This window comes from Sminthopsis crassicaudata, chromosome 4, assembly GCF_048593235.1.
Source record: "Sminthopsis crassicaudata isolate SCR6 chromosome 4, ASM4859323v1, whole genome shotgun sequence".
NCBI classification, from domain to species: Eukaryota; Metazoa; Chordata; class Mammalia; order Dasyuromorphia; family Dasyuridae; genus Sminthopsis; species Sminthopsis crassicaudata.
The window spans coordinates 154,286,336-154,306,008 of NC_133620.1; the positions used below are offsets into that span (position 1 = coordinate 154,286,336).

The 19,673-nt window shown below is 33.8% G+C and overlaps 1 pseudogene; it reads left to right on the top strand.

The window, feature by feature from the left end:
• Window positions 1–4,571: 4,571 nt before the first annotated feature.
• On the top strand, window positions 4,572–11,548 carry LOC141565911 (EH domain-containing protein 1 pseudogene; annotated as a pseudogene).
• Window positions 11,549–19,673: the final 8,125 nt, after the last annotated feature.

A 19,673-nucleotide genomic window follows, 5' to 3' on the forward strand; every position in this document is an offset into this window, starting at 1 on the left:
TGGTGGAGTTGTGAACTGATCTAAACATTCTGGAGAACAATGTCAAATTGTGCCACAAGGGCTATAAAACTGTCATCCAGCAATATCATCACTAGCTATGTATCCAAAAGAGATTTTTTAAAAAAGAAATAGAAGGCCTATTTATACCAAAAAAAATACTTATAGCAATTATTTTTTTGGGGGGAGGGAGTGGCAAAGAATTGGAATTTGAAGCAATATCTATCATATAGGGAATGGTAGAACAAGTCATAGTATATAATGGAGTTAAATACTGCTGTGCTATAAGTAATGATATACAGAATGATTTCAGGTTCAGGGGAGAATGTTTAAAAGTGTTTGTACATGTAATTGGAGGAAAATCAAATGTTATTTGAAAAAAAGAAGAAAAAGCTAGGTTCATCTTTGGAAGACAGGCATATTCCCCATCTTTAAGGATATACTGTACATCAACTGCATTAAATGTACCATTATATAAATGCTTACAATTTGAAAAGCAATATTCTAGACATAGGCAATAAAATTATTAAAACTAAAAGTAAAAAACCTCTACACTGACAGACTTTTACTCTCTATTAGAATTTACATTTAGCTGAGCCTTTCCAGCTCAGGTAACCTATGAGGATGCTATGCCCTCCTGACAGTCTTTGAGAATTCACCATATCATCTATGGCATAGTAAAATATTGGTTCTGTGGAGAGTCTTGAGAATAATATATTTGAATTAATTAATTCCTTTACCAAGGCTATTGAATACACATACACACACATTAACACACATACAGACACACAAAAAAAAAAAAAACAACTAACATACACACAAACTAACAGAGAGAGAGAGAGAGAGAGAGAGAGAGGTGTTGATATAAATTTTCTACTAACAGAAATTTTGGAAATTATGTAGAGGGAGAATAATATGATTTTAAATGAGTTTATACAACAACAAAAAATAAACATAAACTTTTCCCTTTTCCATAATTATTATTTTATATGGCTATGTTTATTAAAAATATTCTTATATTTTTGTAGATATCCAGGAACTTGCGACTAATAATTTCTTACTTTTTTAGCTTTTTATTTCAAAATATATGCATAGGTAAATTTTTTATGAAAATAAATAAATAAATGATTGATTAAAAAAAAAAAAAAAATATATATATATATATATATATATATATATATATATATATATATATATATATATATATATATATATATATATATATATATGCATAGGTCATTTTCAACATTCATCCTTGTAAAACCTTGTCTTGCAAATTTTTCTCCCTTCCACCTTCCAGCCCCTCCTTTAAACAGCAAGAAATCTATGTTAAATACCTGCAATGCTATACCTATTTCCACAATTATCATGCTGCACAAGAAAAAATCAGATCAAAAAAAAAAGAGAGAGAAAGAAAACAAAAGACAAGTAAACAACCACCAAAAAATGGTGAAAATACTATGGTGTGGTGCACATTCAATCTCACAGTTCTCTTTCTAGATGCTTTCTCCATCAAGTCTATTGAAATTGGTCTGAATCACCTTCTTGTTGAAAAGAGCCAAAAGAGTTCATCAGAATTGATCATCACATAATCTTGTTGTTGCTGTATAATGTTCTCTTGGTTCTATTCACTTCACTTAGTATCAGTTCATGCAATTCTCTCATGGTCTTTCTGAAAGCCATCCTGGTAATCATTTCTTATAGAATAATATTTCATAACATTCATATAACTTAACAGCCATAATCCAACTGCTGGGCATCCACTCGATTTCTAGTTCCTTGCCACTTCAAAATTGGCTGCTACAAACATTTTTGCACATATGGGTTCTTTCCCCTTTTGTATCCTTCTTTGGGATACAAGACACAGAAGAAACAGTGCGGGATCAAAGGGTATGCATGAGCATAGTTCCATATTGCTCTCTAGAAATGGTAGGATTGGAACTCACAACTTCACCAACAACATATTCGTGTTCCAGATTTCTGACATCGCCTCCAACATTTATCACTAGCCACTCTGAGAAGTGTGTAGTGGTACCTCAAAGTTGTCTTAATTTGAATTTATCTAATAACTATTGAGAGCATTTTTCCCATATGACTAGAAATAGTTTCAATTTCTTCATCTGAAATTTGTCTGGTCATATCCTTTGACCATTTATGAATTGGAGAATGGCTTATATTTTTATAAATTTGAGTCAATTATCTATATATTTTAGAAATGAGGCCTTTATCAGATTTGACGTCCCTGCTCCCCAGCCCCATTTTCTATTTCCCTTCTAATCTTGTCTGCATTGGTTTTGTTTATACAAAAACATTTTAGCTTAATATTACTAAATTTCATAATACATTCTAGTTCTTCTTTGGCCACAAATTCCTTCCTTCTCCACAGATCTGAGAGGTAGACTAGCCTTTGTTCTTCTAATTTGTTTATAGTATACTCTTTATGTCTAAATCATGAACTCATTTCGATCTTATCTTGGTAGAGAATGTTAGGTGTTGGTCAATGCCTAGTTTTTGCCTACTACTTTCCAATTTTCCCAACAACTTTTGTCAAACAGTGAATTCTTATCCTAAAAATTGTGGTCTTTGGGATTATTAAACATTAGATTACTGTAGTCATTGACTATTATATAACTAATAATTATATTAATAATTCTCATTTTTCTGGTAGTTTATTTATTGAATTCTCAAAAATAATATGAGCCTTAAATTTGTAGAATAAGGATTTGCCATATACTAGTTCATGAAATATGGCACATTTTTGATGTATAAATAATGAGGAGGTGCTAAATTTTCATCAATATGATGTCAAATAGTTTCTATTATTTTATTGAATTATCTTTATTGACCAATATATCTGTCTGTTTTTGAAGATAAGCCTTCTGTAATTTCTGATGTATACAATTTGGTCCTATGTCATCTTAATAAATCCCTTCATTTCTACAAATTCATGGGTTTCAGTTTCTTTATGGACATGCTTTTGATGAATTTATTTTTATTATTATTAAAAGGCAAAAAGTTGAAGTTTCATTTGCTATCTTGAGGTCAAGTATAACTAATGGTTTATGTTTATATCAATAAAAATTTATTCTGGCAACTCAAAAGCAGAAAATCTTGAGATCCTGAGCCTATTACTTCACTTCACTGCAAACAGTTGCAGGCTCTGTAAATAGTGACTAAAATTGCAAAGAACAATCTTTATTACACACATGCACACTAGGAAAAGATTTTTGACTATATGCCATTTTCTTTCACATGTGGTCATATCAAGTCTGTCAGCAATGTCCTTTTAAAATAACTAACAGAAGCATAGACTTACAACTATCATTATATATGTGTTTATGCATTTTTCTAATACTGTTTGGGTTTTTTGTAAAATGTACTTATAATGTGGTTATATAAAGTAAATTATTAAAACATAAATTAGTTATAATTATCATGACATGTGGAGCCAAGGGACTCCCAAGGTATTAGGTATAAAAGATAAAGGACTTATCAAATAATTATCGAGCAAAAGAAAGGCCAACATTTATTGATATTTATGAGGAGGTAGTTATTGGATATAATAATAGTGGTAAATCTTTTAAAGTCAATGTCCCTGGCATATACATACCTTTTCCTCAAAGAAATATTTAAAACAGAATTTTAAAGTGGGGAATTGTGGGTGATAAGGGAATTACTAAGTCTCTCCTTCAAAGTTTGTTCAACATTTGTTGACTTTAAATAGCATTTGATTTAAATCTCTATGTTTTAAATATACAGTATCATGCTTTTCTTATCTTCCAATGAAATGCCATATTAAATATTATTTTTTTTGAGAATCAAGAATCTTTTTTTTCGTTTTTTATTCTATTTTTCTATTTATACAATTTTTCTTTTTATACAAAAATTTTATACAAAATACAAAAATGTATTGATTTACTTATTTTTGCATTGCTATAGATTAAGTACAGAAAAAGATATTGGATTAGTGATCAATATTCCTCTGTATTCTGTCTCTGAAAGTTAAACAAGAAGTGGCTGATGATAGTTGTCAACCTCCATAAGTTACTGTGGTCTATTAAACAACATAGCTTTCTATAATACTCTACTACTGGTCTTTCATCCAGAAGTGTATGTAGGAACATCAAAGGGCACAATATTTTCAACCACTCAGACATTCCTTGATTTCCTTATTCATTAACTTATTGTCTAGTCCTTTCTTTTTTATGTTCTAAAATTATGTATTACCTTCTCCTAAATTCTGAGATTCATCAGACCTTCTCATATACTTCATTATATCAGACAATCCATTCGCAAACAATGGGTATTTTCACAGGCATTCCCTGGGATATTCTCTCTTCTCATCTCTGCCTCCTGGCTTCCCTCAAGTCCCAGTTTAAATTTTCCCTTCTATAGGAGGCCTTTCCCCATTTCCCCGCCTTAATTCTAGTGTCTTTCTTGTTATTATAAATTTATCTGCTAAGTCCCAGAGACATGGAAAACAAAGAGACAAAGAAAAGTTACAAGCATGGCTTCAGGGAACTGGCACAAAGATCTCTCAAACTTTGAGGAGGAAGAATGGACAAGGGTGGGGGCGGGGGCGGGGCTAGCGCATGCGCAAGGGAGTAGGAGAACACTTTAGGATCCAGAGCAAGCACCTCAGCCTCCTCTACCTCCACAGCCTCACTTTTGCTGCCTTTTTCAAGGCCCTGACCCTGTCCCGTTTTCAGTACAGCCTGTGTCTCGGCCGACCACCACCATGTTCAAGTCGACCAAGGAATCAGACCGTAAGAAGTCTTATCTCTTCATGTCTGTGGCCCAGAGATTGGGGCAGCTGTATTTGGACAAGCTGCTGCCCCTGGAGGAAGCATACCACTTTGACAGGTTCCACTCTCCCTCGCTCCTGGAGGCCGACTTTGATAGCAAGCCCATGGTACTTCTCATGGGCCAGTACAGCACGGGCAAGACGACCTTTGTCAGTTATCTCCTCGAGCAGGAATTCCCGTGCATGCGCATTGGCCCCGAGCCCACCACCGATGGCTTCATCGTCCTCATGCACGGTGAGGTTGAGAACGTGTTGCCGGGCAATGTGGCTGTGGTGGACAGACGCTTTCCCTTCCGCAACCTCACCAACTTCGGCAATGCCTTCCTCAACCGTTTCGTGTGTGTCCAGCTCCCCAATGAGGTCCTGGAAAGTATCAGCATCATTGACACCCCGGGAATCCTCGCTGGAGAGAAACAACGGGTCAGCAGAGGTTATGATTTTGCAGGCGTTCTTCAGTGGTTTGCTGAACGAGTGGACCTCATCATCATGCTCTTTGATGCCCATAAGCTGGACATCTCAGATGAGCTCGCAGAAGCAATACGGTCTCTCAAGAACTATGAAGACAAAATACGAGTGGTGTTGAACAAGGCTGACCAAATAGGAACTCAGCAGCTGATGAGGGTCTACGGGGCCCTCATGTGGTCCCTGGGGAAGATTGTGACCGCCCCTGAAGTGATGAGGGTATATATAGGGTCCTTCTGGTCGAAGCCCTTTGTGAATGATGACAACAGCAAGCTCTTTGAAGCAGAGGCTTTGGATCTCTTTAAGGACATTCAGAAGTTGCCCCATTATGCCACTATTCGAAAAATGAATGATCTAATTAAGCGAGCCAGACTGGCGATGGTCCATGGCTATATCATCAGCACCCTCAAGAAAGAGATGCCCATGTTTGGTAAGGAAAGCAAAAAAAAGGAGCTGCTCCATAACTTGCAAAATGTGTACCAGAAAATTGAACGAGAATATCGCGTTTCTCCTGGAGATTTCCCAAGCATCCCAAAGATGCAAGAACTGCTTCAGGGTCAGGATTTCTCTAAGTTTCAGAGCTTGAAGCCCAAGCTCTTTGAAAACCTGGAACAGATGCTCTCCAAAGATATAGCTCGGTTGATGTTTATGATAAAAGAAGAAGAGGCTGCTGCCGCCGCTGCCGCTGCTGCTGCTGCTGCCCAGGCTGCTGCCATTGTGGAGGAGACCTCAGGGGCTCTGGTTATGCCTACCGTGACACTATGAATGGGCCTTTTGCTACAGTAAGGGGACTGCAGAGGCAAAAATAGATAGATAGATAGATAATTTCCCATTCCCAAGTCAAACAAGGCTACACACCTTTCCCATAGTTTACTTCCAAAATATAAGATTTTTGTGGTGATGTATGAGATTTGAAAAAATTATAAACTAAGACTACTGTGAACATACACATTCTCCTTCCATCCAAATATTTTTTTCTTGGTATTATGTTATTTAAATTGGTGCATTTTCCTGAAAACATTATTATATAGTAGTAAGCATGATTTTCTAATAGTTTCAACTCCCTATAGAATCCTCATAATGTGCATTGGAAACATTTCAATCTGGCTGTATCATTGGCCTCTTTTTCTCATATCAGAATATTTTCAGTCTAGAGCCTGAAAAAAAATGATTACCTAATTTTCAATTTGTTTGGGAACAGACAATCATTTGTAAAACAAACAGAGAGATCACTTCAAACAGAGAGGACACTCGAAGCTAAGTGATATATTTCTTTAACTGATAGCCAGTGACCTTTTAAGATGAAAGGATAATAGTCTGCACTGAGAAGGGGGAGAAAGCTCTTTGTGCTCTTTACAGGGTTTATAGGTCATTTGACTACACAGAGGAAAGGATACAATGGAGGTTGCAGAAAACACTAGAAAATCAAGCAGGATTGTTAGTCTAGATATTCTTGTAGGTCTGCCCATTTACTACTCACTCGACTCTTTTAACAGACCCCTCTTTTCCCCAAACTAAGGATGAGTTCTATTTATTGTCTAACTGGGGCTATATATCAGCTGTCTATCTATGGCCTCTTTAAGTGTGCAAGTAATTGGTCTAAACCAGGAGCCAAATGCCATTTCTAACTCATTCAGTATGCTGGTGATCATATAACAGAGCTGAGAGAATATGATGGAGGTCTCATAAAACAAAGTAGGATATTATTCCCAGTCAAGTTTTGTGTTTTATGTACCTCTGTTTGCAAGCACAATTACAGTCTTTGTTTCCCTTCCATTCTGGGAGTCAGCTTGACTATCCCATTGACAAAACTCAAAAGAGTTTCCCACAGTCTTTCTAAAGCATCTTAACCCATATAGAGATGGCTCTGTCTTCAACACATGAACAACAAAAAGCTTTAGACAAAAATGAGGAATTTCTTCCAGAGGGAAATTAAAATCAGGTCCTACTTTTATATTTCTCCTGATAATTTTGGGGGAAAAAAAGAAAAGAAATAAAAAACACCTTAATTATATTTTATCTGAAGTTAGTGTTAGTCATTTTAGATTTTAAATCTCTTGTTAGTATTGCAAATATCAAATTAGAGGTCTATACACATAACAACCTTGCAAAAAAGTTTCTGTTATTATGAGGATTCATTTTACAGATGGGGAAACTTAAGTCAGACAGTAAATTATTGTCACCATTAGTCAGTTTCTGATGCTGAATTTGAACTCAGGTTTTCCTGAATCTAAGTTTAGGGCTCTATCCACTGCAACTTTTAGCAGCATCATAATGAAGAGGTTGAACTAAAGTCTAAGGTCTTTTCCAGTTCTCTCTCATTGATTAATTTTTATGGTTTTAGAATGCACTCTTCTAAAAGTCTGGCAATGTAAAAGGTAGGAGCTACAGTGAGTAGTATGTAATAAAGCATTGTGTATACACTTTTGTGCAAAATGCAATTATAAATTTGTAGATGAGGGTTCTTAGAGACTATTCTAATTCATTTTAACAATAAGGAAACTTTTGGTTTTGCATGCTTTTGTAAAGAAAAATTGGACACTCTGAAGTTATTAGAGGTAAACCCATTGTCTTCATGTTGACAAATTATTTTTAAATTATTTCCTCAAAGCACTAGATATATCATATATTTAAACTTTAAATAACCCTATAATGTTGGTAATGTGAATTTACCACTCTGTGGCAAATATAATAGATGGAGAAATGTAAAAGCTTATAAATATCATCACTATTTGGGGCTGGGACATGAGGGAGGTGGCAATTTATAGAAATTAGTGTGTATCAGCTAAATTTAGCATGAAAAAGGCTTCTCCTGCATATGTATCAATTTGGGTGGAAATCAGTCAATTAGTTCTTTAGAGAAAAAGATCTAAAGAATTTTAAAATATTTTACCAATTTGCCCTTGAAGGACTAATGTGAAGAAAAAAAAACCTACAATGTAGTTATTTTCTCCAGATTTCCACTGTCTTTAATCATTCACATTTAAAAAGAGTATTTTATTCATAGTTTACAACTATTTATACTCAGCATCCCCAGACTTCCTCTCATTTTCTTGACTTTTGTATTTACATCTTTTCAGTATCTAAATACTCTTTAGTTCCTAGTTATCTGGTTTATATAATGAAAAAAAAAAAGTTAGGAAAGTTTTGTTTAATCAGGATAAACTAAATTTCTTCAGAATTTTATCGAAAAAATAAAGCACCAGCCTATATTCTAAAGGCATAAGAGAAAACAGGTTACAGAAAATTAGCTAATGCTGAGAAATTATTTGAATAATAAAGTATATTAATATAGCATGTTATATCCTTTATCTCTTTTAAGTCTCACAACATTCTTATGAAGTAAATGCTAAGGTATAATAAATAGTCAGTGAACAGATGAGGAAACTGAAACTGAGAAGAGAGTGTCTTGCTTGTAAATCACAGACCAAGTGGATGTCAGAGACAGGAGATGAATCCAGGTCTTCCAGACTCAGTGTTTAGCCCTTTGTTTGTTACACCAATAGGCCTTTCTTAAGCTGCAAATCTGTATATCAATGAGGATTAAATTTAACTTGGGCTTTTCTGAGAAGTGTTTATTCAGTGTTAGCTTTAATAAGTGAATGGCTAGGTGAAATGGAGAATAAAGCCTTGGGCTTGAAGAGAGGAAGACTCATTTCATAAGTTAAAATCCAATTTCCAATACTTAGTAGCTGTGTGACACTGAGCAAGTCACTTAACCCTGTTAGCCTCAGTTTCTCATCTATAAAATGATCTGAAGAAGAAAATAACAAATTATTTCAGTATCTTTGCCAAGAAAACATCAAATGGGGCCATGAATAATTAGACATAAGTGAAAAGACTCAAGAATTATCATCAAAGATAAATATTTTAAGCATGATAGTGTCTTAAGCAAACATTCTCAGGGCTTTGCTGTGACATTCACAAAAGAAGGTATATGATATGGGAAATATAAAGAGGAAATATAAATGCACCATAGTTTGTACTTTAGTGCAATCTGTATTTCACCAATGAGATTAGTGGATAAGGAGTTGACAACTCCAATAAATTTTTGATATTTTGAATGAATTGTTGATTGAGAGTTTCAGAGGACACTCAACTGATAGTTCAATAAATTTATTTCGGTTTACCTTAACATGATTCTTTTTGAAAAATTCTTTTTAAAAGTTTATTTTTCCCAATTTCATGTAAAAATAGTTTTAACATTTTTTTTCAAATTTTCAAATTTTGAATTTCAAATTCTTTCATTTCCTCTTCTGGCCCCTCATTGAGAAGGCAAGCATTACATGTGTAGTCATGCAAAAAAAAATAAAAAATCCCAAGTCATGCAGTGAAAGAAAATAGACCAAAAAACCCCGAAAAAAACAAGAAAAATTAAAAAAAAAAATTAAAAAAAGTATCTTTTGTCTTAAGGCTCTACCATTTTTTTCTCTGGAGGTAGACATCATGAGTCTTACAAATTGTCTTGTTGTTTTGCTAAAAATAATTGTTAATCATAGTAAATCATCTTACAATGTTATTGTTATTGTGAAAAGTGTTCTAATTCTGCTTTCATTTTGCATCAGTTCCTGTAAGTCTTTACATGTTTTTCTGAGAGTATTCTGCTCATTTCTTAAGGCACAATAGTGTTCTATCACAATCATATACAACTTGTTTGATCAGTTTCCTATTGATGGATGGGATATCCCCTCAGTATATATAGGTTCCTTTCCTTTTTTGTTTATATCTCTTTGAGATACAAGAGAAATGGTATTGTTTGGTTAAAGGATATGTATGGTTTTATGCCCCTTTAGGCATAGTTCTAGGTTGTTCTCACAATAAATATACAACTTCATCAGACATACACATTATTGCTTAATTTTCCCATATCCCTTCCAACATTAGTCATTTTCCTTTCCTGTCATATTAGCTAATGAGACAGGTGTGAGATAGTAGATTAGAATTGTTTTAATTTTCATTTTTCTCTTCAGTAATGGTTTAGAGCATTAAAAATGCTGCATGACTATAAATACCTTTGATTACATTGTTCGAAAACGGCCTGTTCATATCCTTTGGTAGTTTATCAATTGAAGAATGTTTCTCATTTCTATAAATTTGGCTTGGCTTCCTGTATGTCTGAGAATGAAATCTTTATAATAGAAACTCAGTGTAATTTATTTTTCATAGTAATAATTACTCTGTATTTCTTTCCATCCTGTTTTTCCTGTATATTCTACTCTGTTTTACTCCTTTTACCTTGTACATTCTTAAAAGTGATTTTCTTCTGACTTTTCCCACAAATTTCTATCAACTCCCCTCCTCCCTTCCCTTATCCCCTTCTCTTCCTAGTTTCCTGGTCAGATAGATTTTTATACTCAACTGAATATGTATATTATTTCCTCTTTTACCCAATTCCAAATGAGAGCAAGGTTTATGTGCTCCTCTCCCTATTTCTCTTATTTCCCCTAACATTGTAAAAGCTCTTTCAGGCCTCTTTTATGTCAAGTAATTTATCCCATTCTAACTACCTTTGCCTGGGAGAAAACCAGTGCCCACTTTTCCTCATCCTTTAATTTTGTATTTTTTAGATAATCATTCCATAACATTCAACTCATAACTCTGCTTACTGTCTATATACACTGTCCTAATAATGAGAAAGCTTTAGGAGTTATAAATATTATTTTCCCATATGGGAATATAAAGATTAATACATTATGATTTCTTTTTCCTATTTACCTTTATATGCTGCTTTTGTATTTGAAAGTCAAATTTACTATTCAGCTCTGGTCTTTTCATCATGAATTCTTGGAAGTCTTCTATTTCATTGAATATCCATTTTTCCTCTGAAACATTATGCTGACTGTTGCTAATTTTTTGTAGTTCCAGCTCTTTTGTCCTCCAAAATATTTTCTAAGTCTTCTATTCCTTTAAGAACTTTGATTTCTAAGCCAGATTTCTGTAAATTTGGTAGAGTATAAAAATAGCATTTATATAGTACTTTTTAAGGTTTGAAAATATTTTATTCTCACAACTATTAAAAGAGGGTGGATTTCTCTCCATTTTACTTTTAAATAAATTGAGGCAAGCTAAATGATAGAATTTTGTATTTTTTGAACACTAACTTTCTAGATTTGTTTGCTTTTTATGTTGTGTACCTAATGTATTCAATTACTGATCAATCTCTCTATTTTTAAACAGATCATCACCTTACATCTTACCCCCAGAAAACCACATGGATAGAGGTCTAGACATAAAGGGCCACAAGATTAAAATAAAAACATGGACTGGTTCTGTGAAAGAAAAAAATTCATAACTAAACAAAAGATGGAGAAGAATGCAGAAGATAAAATGGATACTTTTAAATGCATATTTCCCCCCACAATTAAATCCAATAACTCTAAGATTCAAGGGAAACAATTACTTGGGGAGAACAATCTTTGCAGCATGTTTTGGTCAAAGTCTCTTTTCCCAAGATATATAAGGAATTGATTCAAATTCATAATGAGTTATTTCCCAGTAGATTAAATTATCCAATAATATGAATAGGAAGCTTTCCAGAGAAGAAATATAAACTAGTTACATGACAAATATGCTCCAAATGACTAATACAGAAATTAAAATTAAAGTTAAGTCTGAGGTTCTATATCAAATCCATCAAATTTGCAACGATGAGAAAAAAAAAAAAAAAGGAAAATGACAACTATTGATGCACTTTTTGTGGACCGATGATTGAATATAAATATTCTGGAAAGCAATTTGTAATTGTATATGCACAAAAAGAAATGACTAAATATCACATGCATGCCCTTTAACTATACTGTATCACTTTTAGGCATATACCCAAAAAGATAAAAAGAAAAAAATCCTATATTCCTCCATCCCACCCCCTTCAAAAAAGAAAAAATAATGGCATCTCTTTTTGTAATAGGAAGAAAATGAAAAGTATTGTAAACTAAGGGGATTCCCAGCAATTGAGGAATTGCTGAATAAATTGGAGTACGTGAATGTGATAGAAAAGTATTGTGCTTTAAAAAGTGAGGAAACATATTTGAAAGAAATATGGAAAGACTTGTGTGCACTGATGCAAAGTGAAGTAAGCAGAACAAGAAGAAAAACAATCGCTACTATAACATCGATATTTCAAAATTAATAATTTTGAAGACATAAATTGATGAAGAATAAGACGAGAACTAGATTTATAAATTACAACACTTAAAGACAAAATAACTTTGAAAGCTATAAGAAATTTCAGCAGTATAATGACCATCTATGATTCCAGAGGATTGATGATCATTAAAGCATGCTATCTACTACTAATAGGTGATTGATTTCAGGATCTTAAATGACATATATATATATATATATATATATATATATATATATATATATATATATATATATATTGCATACAGCTCAAATATTACTTTTTTCTTGACTATATTTGTTACAAAGAATTGTTTTTTTTTTCTTTTTTTGTTTTCCAGTGGGATCAAGGTGGGAGGGAGAGATTGTAGATTTCTGTTCATTAAAAAAATAAAAACAAATGATTGTTGACTAAATAATAGTAATAAAAATTTTCTCTTTCCTGTCAATATATTTGCTAAGCTTTAGATTCAATAAGTAACTCTGATACTATATTTCTTGTAAAAAGGCTTTATAACTTTCAATGATTCTGCTATATAATATGTTCTAAATTTCTATTCATACAAAAAATTCTAAATGCCCTATTTGTGAATTTGAAAATTCAAGAAAATTATAGACAATTATAGAAAAATTGAATATTAGATCTGGAAGAGATATCCAACCATTTTATTTTGGAAATGGGACAGATTAGAAAACCAAGACTTTAAAGGTTGCAAGGTTAATAATTACTGAAAAAAAGTGGAGTCTTCAAATTCCCAAATACATTTTCTTTTCCTTTGAAAGATTAAGTATTGCATAGAATAAACTACTTAATGGATAATGATATATGGAAACATTTTTCAACCAATTTCAAATTTTTGATATAACTAGATTGATCTTGCTTCTCAGTCATGACATGTTCCTATTTCATATCTCCTCAAAACTTATTTCCTATATTAAGGCAAGATAGACTAACTACACAAAACTTGCATCTTCAATCATCTCCATATTTCCTACTTAACTCTATTGTGTAGATAAGGGTGCAGATAAATTATTCCTCTGTAATTTATGGACTTAGAGATTTTTCTGTAAAATTAAGAGAAACTATGATCAGAATCTCCTGAAAAATGTTTTATATAACTTATGGACAAGATAGGACTTCAGTTCAAGTATTCCCAACTCAGATGCCTGCCCTCTATTAATTATGCTATACTTTTGTTGTTTGTTTCTTCTCTGTTAATATTAACAACATTCAAACAATTAATATAGCAAATAGCTGATACCTCTAGGACAAATGAGTTGCAACTGGGGTATCACATAGCATATGCTAGGGTACCCAAGAAGAAGGTTGGGAACAGGATAGGGTATTAAGGCGGCCAAGTTGTAGATGGGAGGAGTAGGCAGAAAAACCTGAAGTTTTCACCTTTCTGCAGTCAAGTCTGCCCCACCTTTTACCAGCCTACTTAGGTCTTAAATTCAAAAATGAGAGAATTTTTACTTTGGAGTCTACGATTGCTTCTTTTTCAAAATGATTGTTCCAGAAGGAATTCAATTTAATCTCTTCCTCAGATTAATGTCTTTTCTTTGTATTGCCCTCTTCTTGATAATTTTTGTCAAAATCAGAAATGGAGTTTATCATTTACCCAATGTTTGCCTCAGTTTTTTCATCTGTTAAATGGGAACAATAATCATATGGACCTGCCAGAAATGCTGTGATAATGTAACAAGATAGTTGTAAAACAGTTAACAAGCCTTAAAGTACTTCATTAATGCTAAAAATTATCAATGGTCTCATCAGAAATTCATATCTACTTTCCCATCTAAACATATTTCAAGTTTTGGAATAGGAGGTTTGGAAGCCTGTCTTCTCATTCCCTCTTTTTAAGTCACTATATTGACTCCATGAATCATCTGTTGACAGTCCCTTTAAGAAACTTTTTAATCTGCCAAAGAATATTTCCTGTGATTTTTGGAAGATGCCAAACCACCAATCTCTAATTTTTTAAAGGAAGTGAGAAAATCTTAAATATGTCAATGATAAGGAATATAGTAAAAATACAATTCTGAAAATTTTCATTGTTAATTTAGGACCTATTTGATGGAAACTGCTATATTTAATTAGAATATATTAATTTACAGCATATTAAACAAACAAAAAAATTAAAGTTCTCTGGAGGCATACTACTATTTGTTAAAGTTGTATCAAATTCTCATTGTCAAATAATTTACCTTCCTATTATCAAATATTAGCAGGAATGGATTCTAATCTGAAATAATTAATAGATGTGGAATGATGTAAGAGGCAATTCTAGTCAGATTTTTCATGTTAACTAGAAATTTCATTTTCCTGTTAAAGGGAGGAAGAGGGGAACAACCACTAAATATAATTGATAGCTCACTTTAAAAATAAGTTTTTAAAATGTATCCACAGATGTGATACCTAAAGTAATGATCACTGACATTCATCCTTAGGAAGAAAAGTTGAAAAGCTGTTTTGATTACTAAGACTTGTTTGCATTGCCACAGGTAATTAAATAAGTGTTGTCACATGGCAGGAAGCATAAAACAAGTGATCTAGTATAAAGTTACACACAACCAGGCAGTAACCCTCTATCCAAGTGAATAGTTAATTGGACACCTATGCAAAAATCCCTTTGAAAAGTGGCAGTTCCATTAAGTATTGACTCAATAAAAACACTGTGGGCCTAATTTATTTTTATTACTACAAGGGAAAGGGAAATCAAGGAAACATTTTAAATCTGCTGGAGTTCAATGTGCAAAGCAGATCCTGTTTCATTCCTATAACCTCTTTGATTTGTGCTGTTCAGAGAGGTTCCTTAATTTTCCTGATTCTGCTTACTTCCTTTGGAAGATTAAAGGAATTTTTAGGTCCAGACTAGATCATAGAATCTTATTTCTGTGATATATTGAATAGAGAGATAATGTGAAATTATAAAAGAGGCAGAAAACATGAAATCAGAAGATTTGGATTTGGATTTTAATTCTGTCCCTCACTAGAAGTTTAACTTTGGAGAAGAAACTTGACCTCTCTGGATCCCACTTTTTTCATCATTCCCTCCTGGCTAACTTTTCATTTAATTTTAATCATGCTTTTTAATTTAGTCATCTTTATCTTTCCATAAATTTGAATGATCATGGCTGCCCTCTACAGTCTTATTCTTGATCTGTTATTTGGTAGTTCAAGGATGAGGTACATGTTTACTATGTAACATACAATTTATGAAATGAGATTGTGATAGTATTTTTTTTTTCTTTTGGCTGATTCATTTTATCCCATTTCATAACTTAGGGCCTCTTCACCAGTTCTTAAGTTGGCTACATACCTTGTTCCCTGAAACTTGTTCAATCTCTCTTTTTCTTTGCTGTATGTTGTAATATTCTTTCTAAAATGTAATGTTCTCTGTTGAGGTTTTCTTGGGGTCTCTGGAGGCAGCCTTCATTTCGGTTCAGTAATCACCACAAGTACAGCCAAGTGTTAAAATCCAAATCCTTTATTGTCTCTTTCAAAGTCTTGTCTCCTTTCCTGGGACAGGATTAGCTTTCTCTCTCCTTGGTTCCAAGAGCTTGAGCTCCTGTTGACAGTCCTTTCCCTCTGCCCTCTGAATCTCTCCGAATCCAAAGATTTGTGCTTTAGCCTCCAGCCACCACAAAGGTGAACGATGGAATGAATGTCTCAGCCTCCAAGAGCTTTTAGTGAGCTTGTCTTTTCTGGCTGGCCCTGAGAGCTTCTTGATTATTTGCTCTACACTGAATATAAACCAATCATTAATGATATCACTAGGAAACCATTATTTATTGTAGGATTAAATCAATGCTAAACTAGATTTGAGCATTTTCTCCTCAATTCCACTTAGTACCTTGTTTCAAGTTCTGGCTCATAACACTATGTCATTATTTTACTTCTAATAATAAAACTTTTGGCTTTTATATTAGTCCTTCCTTTATATTTACCTCTCCTTTTGCCCTCACATTCTATGATTATAAATTTTCTTTTTTATAAAAGATAAATAAAATAAACCTGTTACACAAAAATAAAAATATAAAAGAGCTGTGGTTGTTATTTGACAATATATTCAATGTTCTATGCTAGGAACATTTTGTCGTTCTTTTGAGAAAAGATAAAAAAAAAAAAAATTCATTTTACCCCTAGGCAAGATTATAGTTGATTTTTCAATAATTTGGAATTTGATTTCCTTTTAATGACTTTTTAATTTACATTGTGCATGGTGATCCTCTAATTATATATTATATATATAGTATATGTTACATATTATATATGTATAGATAGATAGATAGATAGATAGATATAGATAGATATATATGTATAGATATTACTCTGCATCACTTCATAAAACTCCTTTAATCATTTGTATTTCCTATATCATTTCTTAGTACATTGTAGTATTCAACCATACAATATACCAATATCTATCAGCAATAGACAAATCAAGTGAAGTGTGGAATTTTTGAGTTTGTAGAAGAAATGCAAATGTAGCAAAGCTTCCAGAAGATGGGGAGAGATTGGATTTTAATGAAAGAAAATAGAAATGACATGAGGGATAGTTTGTCAGAGAAGATGGGACAGAATAGAATTATTTATACATGTAGAAGAGTTAGCTTTGCAAAGAAGAAAGAATTAGCAAAGGGAACAAGGATTAGGAAAGATTTCATGTAGTAATGCTGAAGGTCATGCTTGGAAGGAAGCTTGACATTATCAAGAGACTACCTTAAGTTAGCTTATTTCCTTTTTTCCTTCCATCCCCCACTCCAATTTCATGTTGTAAACCAAAATGATCTAGAGCCAGAGAATAGCAAAGAAGCCCAGATAAAAGACCTTTGATTAAGGAATAAATAAGTGTATTTGTATTCTGCTCTTCCCATTTAGCTCTCTATGGTCAGAGATATTTTTGCTTTTTTGCTCATTTTTAAAGGTTGATGCCTGCTGTTATAGTTCAGGGGAAAGTGTCCTGAACTTTTTGTGTAAGATGACAGCAGCTTCTCTCACTGACTGAGGTGGGACCAGTGCTGCAAGCTTTCCCACTGTGCTGAGTGGCCTGGCCATGTCCTACCTGTTATGCTGGAATTCAGGGCCTCAAAATTTGCCTTCTGTAGTTGGGTTATCTGCTTATTGATCAGTTTGTCTGATGATCTGGACTTCTTAAGTAGGAAAATAATCAATGCTGCTGTGTTTTGTCAGAGTCTCCTAAGAGTCTCTTGCTAGATTCTCTACACTGGGTCTTCCCACACTTGATTTAATGGTTCTAGACCTTTCCACACTGTGCCTACACTGGGGCATATTCTTCCATGCCCAATTGAGACAAACCTTTCCTGAAGTCTTTCAAAACATATCTTTAGCTGGAAATTTGTTACACTCTGAATTTTTGTGGATTCTGTCACTTCAAAATCTGTTCAGAGATTTTACCTTGTGTTGATTCTTAAAAAAGCTAATGTCCTATCAACTCTCTGCCATGTTGGTTCTCCCCCCTTCTCATCATGATTTTCTTGTGTCACTCATTTCTCTTTTCAATTTTTCCTATACTTTTTTTTAAACTTGATTTTAAAAATCCTTTTAAGTTCTGCCATGTCCTGGGATCAATTAACATTTTTATTTGAGAATTTAGATGAAGACATATTTATTTTATTGTTTTCTTCTGAGTTTGTATTTTGATCTTCTCTGTCACCATATTAACTTTCTATAATCAAGATCCTTTTCTGCTGTTTGCTCATTTCACAGCCTGTTTCTCGATTTTTGAATGTTGTACTAAAGTGGGACTTTGTTTCTAGAGTGAAGTGACCAGGCTTTCAGGTTTGTTTGAGTTTTTTGGTACAGTTGTTTCAGATATTATTCTGTACAATTTTTTTGTTTTGTTTTTTTGTTTTTTTGTAAGGTGGTATAATCTAGGGAGAGGTGTTGTTTATTAGTCTCCTTGCCTATCCTCTGATCTTCAGGTATTTTAAGCACTCTTTTCTGTCCTGGAACTGCAGTCCCAAATGCCCCAAGTTCTGGAGTGCTAGTGCTCCTAGTGCATATATACAATGAGTAAGATTAAGGAGTCAAATATGATTCCAAGTTCTTATACTGTTTTGAGCAGGTGTATGCTGTTGCCTACTTCCTAAGAGAGAGAGTTTTGATTCCTTTCTCAGTTCAGTTAATTTAGTCATGGAGTACATTACTCTTCAGTCATTCAATTTTTTCTTACTCTTTGTGACCCCATAGATAGTATTATATGTAAAGTTTTCTTGGCAAAGATATTAGAGTGGCTTGCCATTTCCTTCTCCAGTGGATTAATAAAAAATAGAGGTTAAATGACTTGTCCAGGGTTGGGTCATATTTGAACTCAAATGTATCCTGCCTGGAGACCAAATGTTCAAATCATTGAGCCATCTAACTCTTCCTAGTCATAGAGTATAATCACAAATTATTATGTAACATGGTGTTAATGAAATTATAAAATATGAATGTCTCCTTTGCTGTTTCTCTTCAGATCTGTCTCTCACTGTTGTTATGTGCTCTGGATTTGAATAATTTTTTATTAAAGCTTTTCATCCACAAAACCCAGGCATAGACAATTTCCAACACCCATTCTGGCAAAATCCCGGGCTCTGAACCCTTCTTCCCTCCCTTCCTCCAATCCTTTCCCCCAGATGGCAAGAAATATAATACATGCCAAACATGGGTAACTCCTCTACATATACCTCCACAATCTCCACACTGAGCAAGAAACACCAGATCAAAAAGGGAAAAAATGAGAAAGAAAACAAAATGCAAGCAAACAACAAAAAACGCAAAAGCACCACAATGTGATCCATACCCAGTGCCCACAATTTCCTCTCTGAGCTTGGACAGCTTTTTGTATCACAAGACAACCAGAACTGGCCTGAAATAAGCCACTCATGAAAAGAGTCATGTCCATCAGAACTGACCATCATACAATCCTACCAAGGCTACACAATGCCAACCTGCCTCTACCCCCTTCATTTAGTATCAGTTCATGCAAACCTCTCCAGGCATCCCACTGATTGCCTCCCCCAAAACAGTAACACTCCACAACAGTCGTACACCACAACTCAATCAGCCAACTCTCCAATTGTTGGGCATCCACTCAGCCTCCAGACTTCCTAAACAACAAAAGTGGTTGCCACAAACATCCCCACACAGGTGGGTCCCCATCCCCCTCCCATAACCTCCATGGGACACGGCCCAGCAGAGACATAGCTGTATCAAAACTCACACAGCCCAATAACCTCCCCATCCTCTGCACAGCCCTAACCACTCTCCAGAATGCCC